Below are 12593 nucleotides of genomic sequence, written 5' to 3'. Positions count from 1 at the left end.
GGTGATAGAATAGAATAGAATAGAATAGAATATTCCTTTATTGATCCCCCATTGGGGGAAATTTCAAATGTTACAGCAGCATGAAAAAAGAAAAGTGAAATGTAACAAAGAAAATAACAATAACAAATAACAATAAATAAGTAATAAAATAAGTATGTACATAGAGGAAATAAGGTATGTACACATAATAATAAGTAAGTAATAGAATAAGTATGTACACAAAAGATGGATTTGAGAATAGAATTTACAAAAATTTGTTGTGCAAATTACTCAGCCAGTGATGCTGATGTTATAGAGTCTTATTGCAGATGGGATGAATGACCTGCGGTAGCGCTCCTTCTTGCAGGGTGGATGTCTCAGTCTGTTGCTGAAGGAGCTGCTTAAAGCCCCCACAGTCTCATGCAGTGGGTGAGAGGGGTTGTCCATGATGGATGTGAGCTTTGCTAACATCCTCCTCTCACCCACCTCCTCAATGGAGTCCAGGGAGCAGTCCAGGACAGAACCGGCCCTCCTGACCAGTCTGTTCAGTCTCTTTCTGTCCCGATCTGTGCTCCCTGCTCCCCAGCAGACCACTGCATAGAAAAGAGCAGATGCTACCACAGTGTCATAGAATGTCCGGAGCAGAGTCTTGCACACTCCAAAGGACCTCAGTCTTCTCAGCAGGTGGAGACGACTTTGGCCCTTCTTGTACAGGACATCTGTGTTATTAGACCAGTCCAGTTTATTGTTAAGGTGAACACCCAGGTATCGATAGGTCTCCACCATCTCAATGTCCAGACCCTGGATGTTCACCTGTGTAGTCTGGGGTGTCTTCCTCCTGCGGAAGTCAATAACCATCTCCTTTGTCTTACTGGCGTTGAGCTGGAGATGGTTCTGCTCACACCAGTTGACAAAGTCCGTGATGACGGTCCTGTACTCCCGCTCGTCCCCCTCAGATATGCACCCAACAATGGCTGTATCATCGGAGAACTTCTGGAGGTGACAGCTCCCAGAGTTGTAGTGGTAGTCTGAAGTGTACAGGGTGAAGAGAAAGGGGGAGAGCACTGTCCCCTGAGGGGCCCCGGTGCTGCTGACTACCATATCCGACACACAGTCCTGGAGCCTCACGAACTGTGGTCTGTCGGTGAGGTAATCGATGGTCCATGCAGCCAGGTGACAGTCTACTCCCGCTCTTTCAAGCTTCCCCCTGAGCAGTGAAGGCTGGATTGTGTTGAATGCACTGGAGAAGTCAAAGAACATGACTCTCACAGTGCTGCCGGTGTCCTCCAGGTGAGTCAGGGATCTGTGCAGCAGGTAGAGGACTGCGTCATCCACTCCAATGCCCGGTTGGTACGCAAACTGCAGTGGATCCAGATGTGAGCTCACCAGGGGGCGGAGGTTTCTGAGAACAATCCTCTCCATGGTTTTCATCAGGTGAGAAGTGAGGGCCACAGGTCTGAAGTGGTTGGGCTCCCTGGGGTGCGCTGTCTTCGGGACAGGAACCACACAGGAGGTCTTCCACAGCGCTGGGACCCTCTCCAGACTCAGGCTCAGGTTGTAGATGCGCAGAAGAACCAGGCAGAGCTGATCTGCACAGTCCTTCAGGAGTCTGGAGCTGATGCCATCAGGACCCGTGGCCTTTCTCGCCTTCAGCTTCTTCAGCTCACTTCTCACCTGATCAGCTGTTATGGAGAGGCCGAGGGTGGTGGAGGAGGGGCTGATGAGGGGTGGTGGTGGAGGTGAGGGAGGGGCTGACGGAGAGCTGAGGTGGTGTGAAAAAAGAGCCAGCTGGTCGGTGCTTTGATGAGTGGGGGGAGGAGTGGGAGTAGAGTCAAATCTGTTAAAGAACAGGTTCAGCTTGTTTGCCCACTCCTGGTCTCCTGCTTCAGGTCCCCTCACCTGGCCTCTGCTGTGACCAGAGATGGTTTTGAGGCCTCTCCAGACCTCCCTTGCGTTATTTTGTTGCAAGTAGGTTTCCATCTTGGTCTTATAGCTGGCCTTTCCCTCCCTGATTTTTCTTTTCAGCTCCTTCTGCACCCTCCTCAGCTCCTCTTTGTCCCCAGATCCAAAGACCCTCCTCTTCTCCTTCAGCAGGACCTTCAGTTCAGGGGTCACCCAGGGTTTTGTGTTAGAGAAACACCGTACCTTCCTGGTGGATACAGTGTTCTCAACACAGAAGTTAATGTAGTCTGTGACGCAGTGTGTAATGGTGTCAATGTCCTCATTGTGTGGGCCGCACAGTACATCCCAGTCCGTGGTCTCGAAGCAGTCCTGCAGCGCCTCAGTGGCCTCCTCAGACCACTTTTTCACATACCGTATGGTCGGGGGTTGTTTTTTCACCATAGGTATGTAAATGGGCTGCAGTCTCACCAGGTTGTGATCTGAGCGACCCAGTGGGGGGAGGGGTGATGAGCTGTATACATCCTTGGTGTTTGCATACAGTAGGTCCAAGGTGTTATTGTCTCTAGTGGAGCAGTCCACATACTGGCTGAATGTTGGGAGAGTGGTGGAGAGCGATGTATGGTTGAAGTCTCCTGAGATGATGATCAGAGATTGGGGGTGGGATGTTTGCAGCTTGGACACTTCACTGTGGATGATCTCGCAGGCAGCAGCAGCATCAGCCGAGGGGGGGATGTACACTGTAATCGCAATGACATGCGAAAACTCCCTCGGCAAATAATAAGGGCGCAAACTAACCGCCAGCAGTTCAACATCCTTCGTGCAGCGCTGCTCTTTAATGCTAACGTGTCCAGCATTACACCATCTCTCGTTCACATACATCGCGAGGCCCCCGCCTTTCTTCTTACCACTCTCCCTCCAGCTCCGGTCCGCTCTGACAATATGAAACCCGTCCAAAGTTATGAGCGAGTCCGGAGTGAGTTCGTTCAACCATGACTCCGTGAACATCATGAGGCTGCACTCCCGATACTCCCACTGCAGCCGGGTCAGCGCTGTCAGCTCTTCCATCTTGTTTGGAAGAGACCTCACGTTTCCCATGATGATGGACGGGACCGTCGGCTTGTAGCGTCTCCTCTTCTCCCGACGCTTCACTCCTGCCCTGCATCCCCTCGTCCTCCTACGGAGCTCGGCGGGGATGTCCGGTCTCTCCCAAGACGGTGTCCTGGCCTGGCACAGCGCCAACAGCTGTTCCCGTGCGTAAACAATGGAGCCGTGGCTGAACGGGTCTCCAGATGCGGACTTTAAAAGTCCGAAAACAAGTAAAAAACAGACTAATAGCGTGGCCATTTGTACATGCATAGTTGTGCTGTGCAAGTGCAGTACTACCACTTGAAAGAAAAAAATAAACAAGAAAAGAAAAACCACAATAATAGCTAAAAACACAGAAAGTGGGTAAGAGCCGCTGTAACTGGCTGCCGCACTCACAGCGCCATCTTGATGCGCAATTGTCGGCCACACTGCCCCTCATGGCAGGGAGCGCAGCGCTATCCTGCCACATCTAGTTACCTGGTGGGAGAGGGTTTGACTCCTTCTATAATAATGCAAGGTAGTAAAATTATCAGCTTCACAGAATCTGATTTCCAGTTAAGGTTCATCGACTCTCTGTCTTTCCTCACCATGCATCTCAGAGCTATGCCCAAGGCGTTAGGTTTTGAGGATAAATCCAAGGGTCATTTTCCTCACAAATTCAGCTCGCAGGAGAGATTAAACTACACAGGTCCTTACCCGCCTCCCTCCGATTACGACGTAAAACGCATGTCCTCTGCTGAGCAGGAAGAGTTTTACAATTGGTACAGAGAGGTCTCTCAAGGTGTTTTTAACTTTGAAAAGGAGTCTCTGAGACCAATTTATCAGTGAAACGCGTGTGGATCCTTTTAGCTGCGTTACCATAGCCTCAGCATGTATGAAGGTGTTTCTCACCAATTTCCTGCCTGAAAAAACTCTGGCCGTACCTTCGCCAGACAACTACAGACGTCGATCCAAAACATACTCAAACGCATCCATCCAGTGGTTGGAGTGGGTAGCGCATTCTCAAAAAATCTCCATCGATCATGCTTTAAACCGGGGGGAACATCAGATTGGTCCATACTTTGACATAATGAGCAATGGGTCTGGGAGTTCCAGGGGTGCTTTTTTCACGGCTGCCCGATGTGCTACAGGCCCGATGAAATCTGTCCTCTGACAGAAGCTCCCTTTGGAGATCTAGTGAGGCGAGATTGCAGGAGTTGAGGAACGTTTATGGTGTCCGTACAATAGTGATGAGGGAGCATGTGTGGACGGAAATGAAAAAATCAAACGAGGCGGTAAAAACGTTCATGAAGAGCTACGTTTTTCCCGAACCCCTCTCCCCTTGCTCGGCTCTTTACGGAGGTCGAACTTCAGCCATAAGGTTAAGGTACAGTACACAACCCGACGAAAGCGTGCATTATGTAGCTGTAACCTCCCTCTATCCGTATGTCAATGCCACCTGCTCTTATCCTTTACATCACCCCGTCATAATCCACGAGGATTTTGATGACCCCCGCAAGTATTTTGGTCTGATACGCATCACTGTGTATCCGCCTCAGGGGCTCTTTTTTCCTGTTTTACCTTATAAAACATCTCGAGGTAAATTAGTGTTTACCCTCTGCCGAACCTGCGCTGAAATCAATTATCAGAGCGGCTCTTGCACTCACGATGAAGAGGCCAGAGCTCTGACGGGGGTCTGGGTGACCGTCGAGTTAAACAAAGCCTTAGAGCTGGGTTACAGGGTGGGTAAAATCACAGAGGTGTGGCATTTTGAGCAGAGTAGCAGCAGCATCTTTGTTGACTACATACACTCCTTTCTAAAAGGTAAGCAGGAAGCTTCAGGATACCCTTCCGATGTACAGAATGATGAGGCAAAGAAAAAACAATACATCGCAGAGTACGAGAAGCGTCAAGGCATCCGGATCCTGAAAAAATTCAGGTAAACCCTGCCAAGAGGCAGGTGTCTAAGCTGTGTCTTAACAGCTTCTGGGGTAAGTTTGCACAGAGAACCAATCTGATGTAGCTCTGATTCAGTGAAGTTATAACGAACGCAGCGTCGTACCCTCCGGTAGGACAAACAAGATCTTTAAAGCTGCATTTACCACCGCCTACGGACGTCTAAAGTTGTACGATTATTTAGAAAGGTTGCAACAAAACGTATTATATACTGACACAGACAGTCTGAGCTATGCATTGAAAGATGGAGAGACCCCTCTGGAGTTGGGTAATTATTTGGGGGATTTGACGGACGAGTTGGGGGGTGACGCAATTCAGGAATTTGCAGCGGCGGGTCCCAAAAGTTATGCCTACCAAACCAAAACAGAGAAAAAAGTCGTAATGAAAATTAAAGGTATAACCCAAACTCGGGAGTGCTGTGAACAGATCAACTTTGACAGTGTGAGGGGGTTGGTGGAAGGGTACCTGGATGGTATGAAGGAGGAGGCGGTGCTTGAGACCCCTCAGCACAGCATTAGAAGGGATAAAAAAGGGTTTCTGTTGAAAAACACGGCATTTCAGAAAAAGTTTCGAGTCGTTTATGATAAAAGACGTCTCTTCCCTGACGGGAAGACTCTGCCTTTTGGTTATAAGATTTTTTTTTTTTTCACAGAAAAAAAAAAGAAAAAATGTCACACCATGCCATGATGGAGGAGGTTGAATTTGACCCTAGACTGAAAGTGCCATTTTCATGTCTTATAGTGGGCCCCAGCGGCTGTGGGAAAAGTTATTTTGTAAAAACTGTACTGGAAAACTGTGAACGTGTGATGAATACTGTACCTCAGAAAATTGTGTGGATTTTTACTTCATTCCAGCCTATGTACGATGAACTGCAGAAAATGAATAAAAAGATTAAATTCATCGAAGGGCTGCCTGATTCTTTTGAGGAATTTGACGATACTCTGGTCATCCTGGACAATGTTATTTTTCAAGCCTCTGATCATCCTGAGGTGGTTAAAATTTTCACACAATACCGACATCATAAAAATATGTTGGTCATGATGTTGACTCTGAGTGTATTTCATCAGCGTAAATACAGCCGTACTATCAGTTTAAACAGCAATTATATGGTGTTGTTTAAAAACCCCAGAGACAAATTACAGATGAATATTCTAGCTCGTCAAATTTTTCCTTCACAAAAAGCCTTTTTCTTGGCAAGTTTTGAAGATGCCACCAAAGAACCCTACGGGTATTTAATCCTGGATCTCACACCATCCTGTCCAGAAAGATACAGACTGAGGAGTGCCAAGTAGGTCATCATGTCACAGCGTATAAAAAGGAACGCTGTCTTACTAAAACCTTTGTACCACGCCACGCCTCAGAAACGTAAAGATATCATAGCCCACTGCTCCCCCGACTTTCTCCAGGCGTTGTGTGAGATAGCTTTAAATCTTTTAAAGGGGAACATTCCCCTCTCTACTTCTCAATACAAAAAACTGAAATGTCAAAAAAAAATCAAATCATACGATACCGTATTTCCGCATCAGAGCCTTAAAACTCTTGTTGAAAAATTCTTTGCCAGCGTCTGTTTGTAGCTTTTCAGGTATTTGACTCTCTAGTAACACAGATTCGAAAGCTTTAACCACTTCAGAAGCCGTCTTCTTCTTCAAGACGCGCGCATAGGCTTTTTTTGAAAATACGTCTATAACGGTCAATAAATAATTGAACCCGTCATTATGTTCAGCCAAGGCTTGCATGTCGCACAGGTCGGCTTGAAATTGTTTTAACAGTTTTGTTACAAAGACTCTGTTTCTCTTGAAATGTACTCAGGCTGGTTTATGCAGGGTATAAGCGTCCTGCTCTGATAAAAAATCTTTAACATCCTCAACACTGACTTTTTCACCCCTTTCATCTTCTACACCCTTACGAAGTCGTTCTATCCCTCCAAAACTACCCGGGTGAACTGGGTCGTAATACAATTTTTTCATAGCCTCTTCCTCAGCCATCCTGTCTTCTAAAACATTCAAACACCATCTGCTCTAATGCTCTGTGTGAGCTAACTTTTAAACCTTTAAAAAAGACATAAAACAGACACGTTTTACTTACGTATTTTATTTTTACTCGTTTGAATATGTCCGCAAGTTACAAACGGATTACATGATTTAAAAAACATTTGGTTACATGATTTAAAAAACATTCGGTTACATGATTGAAAAAACATTTGGTTACATGATTTAAAAAACATTTGGTTAAATGATTAAAAAACTTTTTTTTAAGAAAAATTTAAAAGTTACAAACTCTAGAAATCAAGTTACAAACTGATTACATGATTAAAAAAACATTCGGTTACATGTTGTTTTGCTTATTTTTTTTTTAAGTGTTTTTTTTTTGTTTGTTTTCCAAAATCCTAAAGTTTCCAAAAGTTCATTTCGGCTTAACAAGCTCCGGTAAAACAGTCACCGTTGATCTGCAGTTGGTTGATTTTCGCTGGATCCTGTTTGGTCAGATTTTCATACATATCAGAGAGAGTGGCGTAGATTTTCTTGACCGATCTCAACTCATGCAGGAGAGTCTCTGCCACGGCCTGGACTCTGAAATCAGTCATGTGGACTTGTTGGTTCATGAGCAAACGTTGAATGGAAGGAATAAAGCGAGGGGTAATGAGTCTTTTCTTTAAATGGTGATAGTGTTCCAGAAAAAAATCGTCCTCCAACACCTCCAAGCATTCGTGCTGTCTCTGGCTAGGATGATTGATCTTACACCCATAGCACTGATCGATGCGGTACTTGTGAATAGTCAGGTTGAGCAAATGATAAACGGCAGATTTGATGGTATCAACGACCCAATCAGCCATCCATCCATCAACACCGTCCTCATTGTTTTTGTCCTCCTCCTCCTCCTCTTCCTCTTCCTCCTTCTCCGAACATGGGGGCGTCTCAGGCATCATGTGCTCGTCCTCCCCAACCTCGACAGAAGTCTGCTCGTCCTTCCCGACCTCGTCAGAAGTCTGTAGACTTATGCTTGTAGAGTCCATTGAGTCGAGGTAAGTAAATTCGGAAAAAGAAGAACGGAAGAGCGCGCGAGGACGGAGGAAGTGCTTCTGTCCAGTGCTGTCCATCTCAAACACTGCCTCAGCAATGACCGTGTTCTTTATAAAACCAGAAGGAAGGTGTGGCTTGAAAGTGGAAGGCGTGGTTCGGAAGTATAACACCCCCTCCCCCTTTTTTTTTTTTTTTCAGAGAAAATAAAGGGCTCAAAACTTTAGAGATTTTCTCACCACCACCGCTTCTTTCCAACTGCGACAGCTCTGAAAAAGGGTTGAAATCCTCTCCTTTATCTCCAGCATCCTGTCGAGCCATTCTGTTGCAGGTATGACTAAAACGGTGCGGAATAGTCCGCAGTCGGGATTAAATCTCTCCAAAACAAAAATGTTGGCTGATCTCCTCCCTTCCTGATTGTCTGAACGCACACTGGCATGAGTATACCATTTGGCCAAGAGTGTGGTTTTGGATTGCCACAATGACCCTAACATGATTTTCGTCTTAGACAGTTCGTTGTCATTAAACTGAATCCCGCGTTGAAAAATCTTCAACATCCTCTTCCTCCCCCTTTTCCTCCTCCTCTTTCTCCTTCTCCTCCTCTTCCTCTGAACCATACCCTGTCTCAGACATCATCGCATCAACATCCTCGTTCTCTTTATCAGACACCCCCATCGCATCAACATCCACGTCCTCTTCATCACGCTTCTCCACACTCACATCTTTGTTATTCATAGAAATCGCCATCCTTAACATCATCTTCATCACCTTTCAACACCGTCATGTTGGTTGAAGGACTCAGACTTTCCCCGTCACCCAACTGGTACAAACACAGCTCGCCCACCTCGTACTTGAACACATAACCCCACGATCCAGACATCTGTGGTCGTAAAGACCATTCTTCATGCAGAGCTCCTGACAGCGGCATCTGGGTATGGCACAGATACATCAGACACCTCTTCTTCTTCTTTGGAGCGTCCGGTACCTCAGTAACGTCTTGATAGACCGTTACAGGCATATGACTGAGCAACGACGAGGACCAATTGGCAGGCTGCTCCTCATCTTCATCCAACGGTCTAGAAACCGCGTCGTCCATTCGAACCGATTCCAGTATTTGCGGATCCATGCTGAGTACAAAGTAAAATGAAAGAATGAACAGAAACCCCTTTTTTATCCGCTTCTCAACATCTCCAAACACCTCCCACTGTTCTCATAGGCTCATCCTTAACCCCACCCCCTCCCCTCTCATTGGTTCGTCTTAAGGAGTTTGAATGAACAAATACTTACTCTTTCCATTTACTCTGCGTCTGACTCTCCACCCCGGACGTCCACTCATCTTCCTTGCTTTTCCAACTCAAATCTTCCATCCTAATCAGCTGTGCTTGACAGTTGCAACCGATCACATTCAACGTCTGCGCAGCCACCTCCATAGCCCCACGATCAGTAAAAAATGTAATCAGGAACTCGGCCATGTGCAAACGGTCTAGATCCTCCACCATGTTTCTTCTAACCTTAGGCTCATCCATACGGTCCAGAAGATGAAGCGAAAAGTTGTACTGCTCTTTCGTCAAGTTACACAACATGTTCGTTAAAACTGCTTTTATAAATTTATACGCCTTTTTTTTTTTTAGCTTTTAGTTCCCTGTTTTCTTCAAATCCTTTCTTTCTCTCAAGATCTGTACACTGTACACAACAATACCGCAAAACCGCACCATTTATTCGTCTCTCCAATGACGTCACTCGCTTACTCGCTTCTCATTGGTTCAAACCTAAAACCCCACCAAGGATAAGGGAAAAACATAGGGTCACCGTGGGAAAATGGGCGGGGAAAGCATGGGAAAAAGAAGGACCTGCCAACGGAAAGGGGGCGGGGAAAGGGGAGGGGACTTGATGACGTGGCGACATATCATTGGATGACGATTCGTTACACCTGTCAAAATTAGTTTGACATGAAGTGTACCCCTATATCTCTCTGAGGATAACAAACGGATGAAGGAGTCCATCCTCGATATTCAGGCGCGCAGTATGCGAGACAACCTGGTTTTCTCCGGGATCCCAGAGTGGGCAGAGGAAGATCCCGAAGCGTCCATCAAGGAGTTTCTCCAGAAACAACTGAAACTCCCAACGGACACTGTGAAGAACATCACCTTCCATCGGATCCACCGCCTTGGAGTGAAGAGACTGGATTGGCCGGCGCCCGAGACCCATTGTTGTGAAGTTTGAACACTTCAAGCAAAAGGAGCTGGTGAAGAGCCGAGGCAGGGAGCTGAGAGGAAGAAGTGATCCAGAAGTCACTCCTTGGCTCTACTGAATGCACGTCTTCTCCCACACTTAAAGGTAGTCTCCAAGTAAGGTAACACAGAACATTGTTACAGAACAATTCCTCCACTAACTTCCTTTAGGGCCTTTATTAACTAAAATCACAGTGCACGTCTCATAATGTACTGTTTTCCTTCCAGACTGTTAATCTGTATATTTGTGTTACCTGTTCTGTTTGTTTTGTTCCCTGTGGTAGTTGTTGTAATGGGTCACCACTTATGCTTAAATCTATCGTGTTTCAATGATGTTCAGTTCGACCACATATTTTACAAGGATACACTTGTCACAGACATACACGCACACACACAAGAAAACACATATACAACAACTTGTTTATGCAGGTTCTTCAGAAAGGCAGCTGCACATATCTAACCCACACACACACACACATACACACACGCACACCTCCACTTATTTAAATTACAATTTATACTCCATAAGTTGCAAAATTTTTCAACACCTTAATAACCTTCAAGCAGACATTGTCCTATTGCAGGAGACTCACACATCCAAAGTAGGACATCATAAACTTAGTTCATCACAGTTTCCTCACACATACTTAGCTAGCTATAATACCAAACAAAGAGGCGTAGCTATTTTAATTAGTAAAAAAATAAATTTCACTTGCAATAACACTATCACAGACCCAGAAGGAAGATTTATAATAATCAATATATCGACACATAATACAGAGTTATGCATTGCCAATATATATGGTCCAAATGTTGATGACCCCTCCTTCTTTCACAGCTTTTTCACTGCACTTTCGGCACACTCAGACACAACACTTATATTGGGAGAGGACTTCAACTTGGTACTCAATCCAGAATTTGACAGACTTAACAGAGCAGGTAGTTATTGCCACTGGCAATCAAGTGATATAATAAAACAATACATGAGTGATTGTGGTCTCTGCGATGCTTGGCGCTGTTGTCACCCCACGCTCAAAGAATACACCTTCTTCTCACCAGTCCACCACTCTTATTCCTGTTTAGACTACTTTTTAACAAGTCACTCAATTATGATGGACATCTCTGACACACAGATTCACCCTATCACCATCAGCGACCACGCACCAGTCACTCTGACAATCACTAAGAAAACAGTCACACCACCATCTAGACATTGGAAATTTAATACATCATTGCTTAAGGACCCAGACTTTATTAAATTATTTTAAAAAGAGTGGACAAGGAGTCACGTGGGGATACCTGGGAAATGGCAGCGCTCTAGATCCGCTCCCGGTCCCTGACCATAATTAAAGGCAATTAAACCATGACAACTCTCCGCAACTAATTCTAACTACGCTAGGTAAGTTGTGGCTTTATCTACTTACGCAGAAGTTCTGGATTTTGAGATGAATCAACCCAAACGAAGTGTGCAGACTCGTCTGAAAACTACTGTCCCCGTGGATGCTAGCTCGGCTAGCCCCGGAACTAACCCGAAAAATAGCATGGAAGATCTTTTCTCGGAGATCACGAAGCTCGGGGAAACTTTAAATCAAGTGGCGACTGATGTGACCGTAATACGGGCAGACACCACCGAACTCAAGAACTCGGTATGTGCGCTCCAAACAAGAATGGATGAAGCTGAAACCCGCATTTCCAATGTGGAGGATAGCGCAGCTAACATGGCCAATGATAACATGCGGCTAACAGAGCGAGTGGATAAACTTTGGCAGAGAATTGAGAACTATGAGAACCAAAGCAGACGAAATAATGTCAGGCTGGTTGGACTGAAGGAAGGCAAGGAGGCTGGAAGTAATATGAATGATTATGTCAGGAAGATACTACGAGATGGTTTTAAACTGGATGGAGAAGAATTTGAAATCGAAAGGAGCCATAGAAACGGAGGACCACGGCCGGATGATAATGCAGCCCCACGTATCATACTGGTGAAGTTTTTACGGTATACGGCCCGAGAGAAAGCTCTTGCTGCTGCTAAGAAAATAAAAGGGCTGAAATGGGAGGGATGCACCATCTCGATGTTTGAGGATTTGACCAAGGAGCGCTCTGACCGGTGGAGGCTGTTCTCTCCCATCATGAAGATCCTGTGGCAGCACCAGGTTAAACACACGCTCGCACACCCAGCAACCTTGAGATTTACGTGGAAGGGGAAGAGATGGAGCTTCACTGACCCGGAGAAAGCTGAATGCTTTATACGGGATAACATTACTACCGTGGAACAAGAGGACTAAGTGATATACGCAGCACGGAGAGTTGAACTTTATTCTGAAGGAGGCGTCGGGACGGGACCAGCTGGGAGCTGTCATGACCAGGGGGCGAGGAGGAGAATGACGGTGCCACCCAGAGGATCAACACGGACCGGAATCAGCAGAGAAGATGCTTACACTGT

This window comes from Plectropomus leopardus, chromosome 15, assembly GCF_026936395.1.
Source record: "Plectropomus leopardus strain MGB_pleo_1.0 chromosome 15, ASM2693639v1, whole genome shotgun sequence".
In the NCBI taxonomy this organism is placed as follows: Eukaryota; Metazoa; Chordata; class Actinopteri; order Perciformes; family Serranidae; genus Plectropomus; species Plectropomus leopardus.
This window is presented reverse-complemented; position numbering follows the sequence as displayed.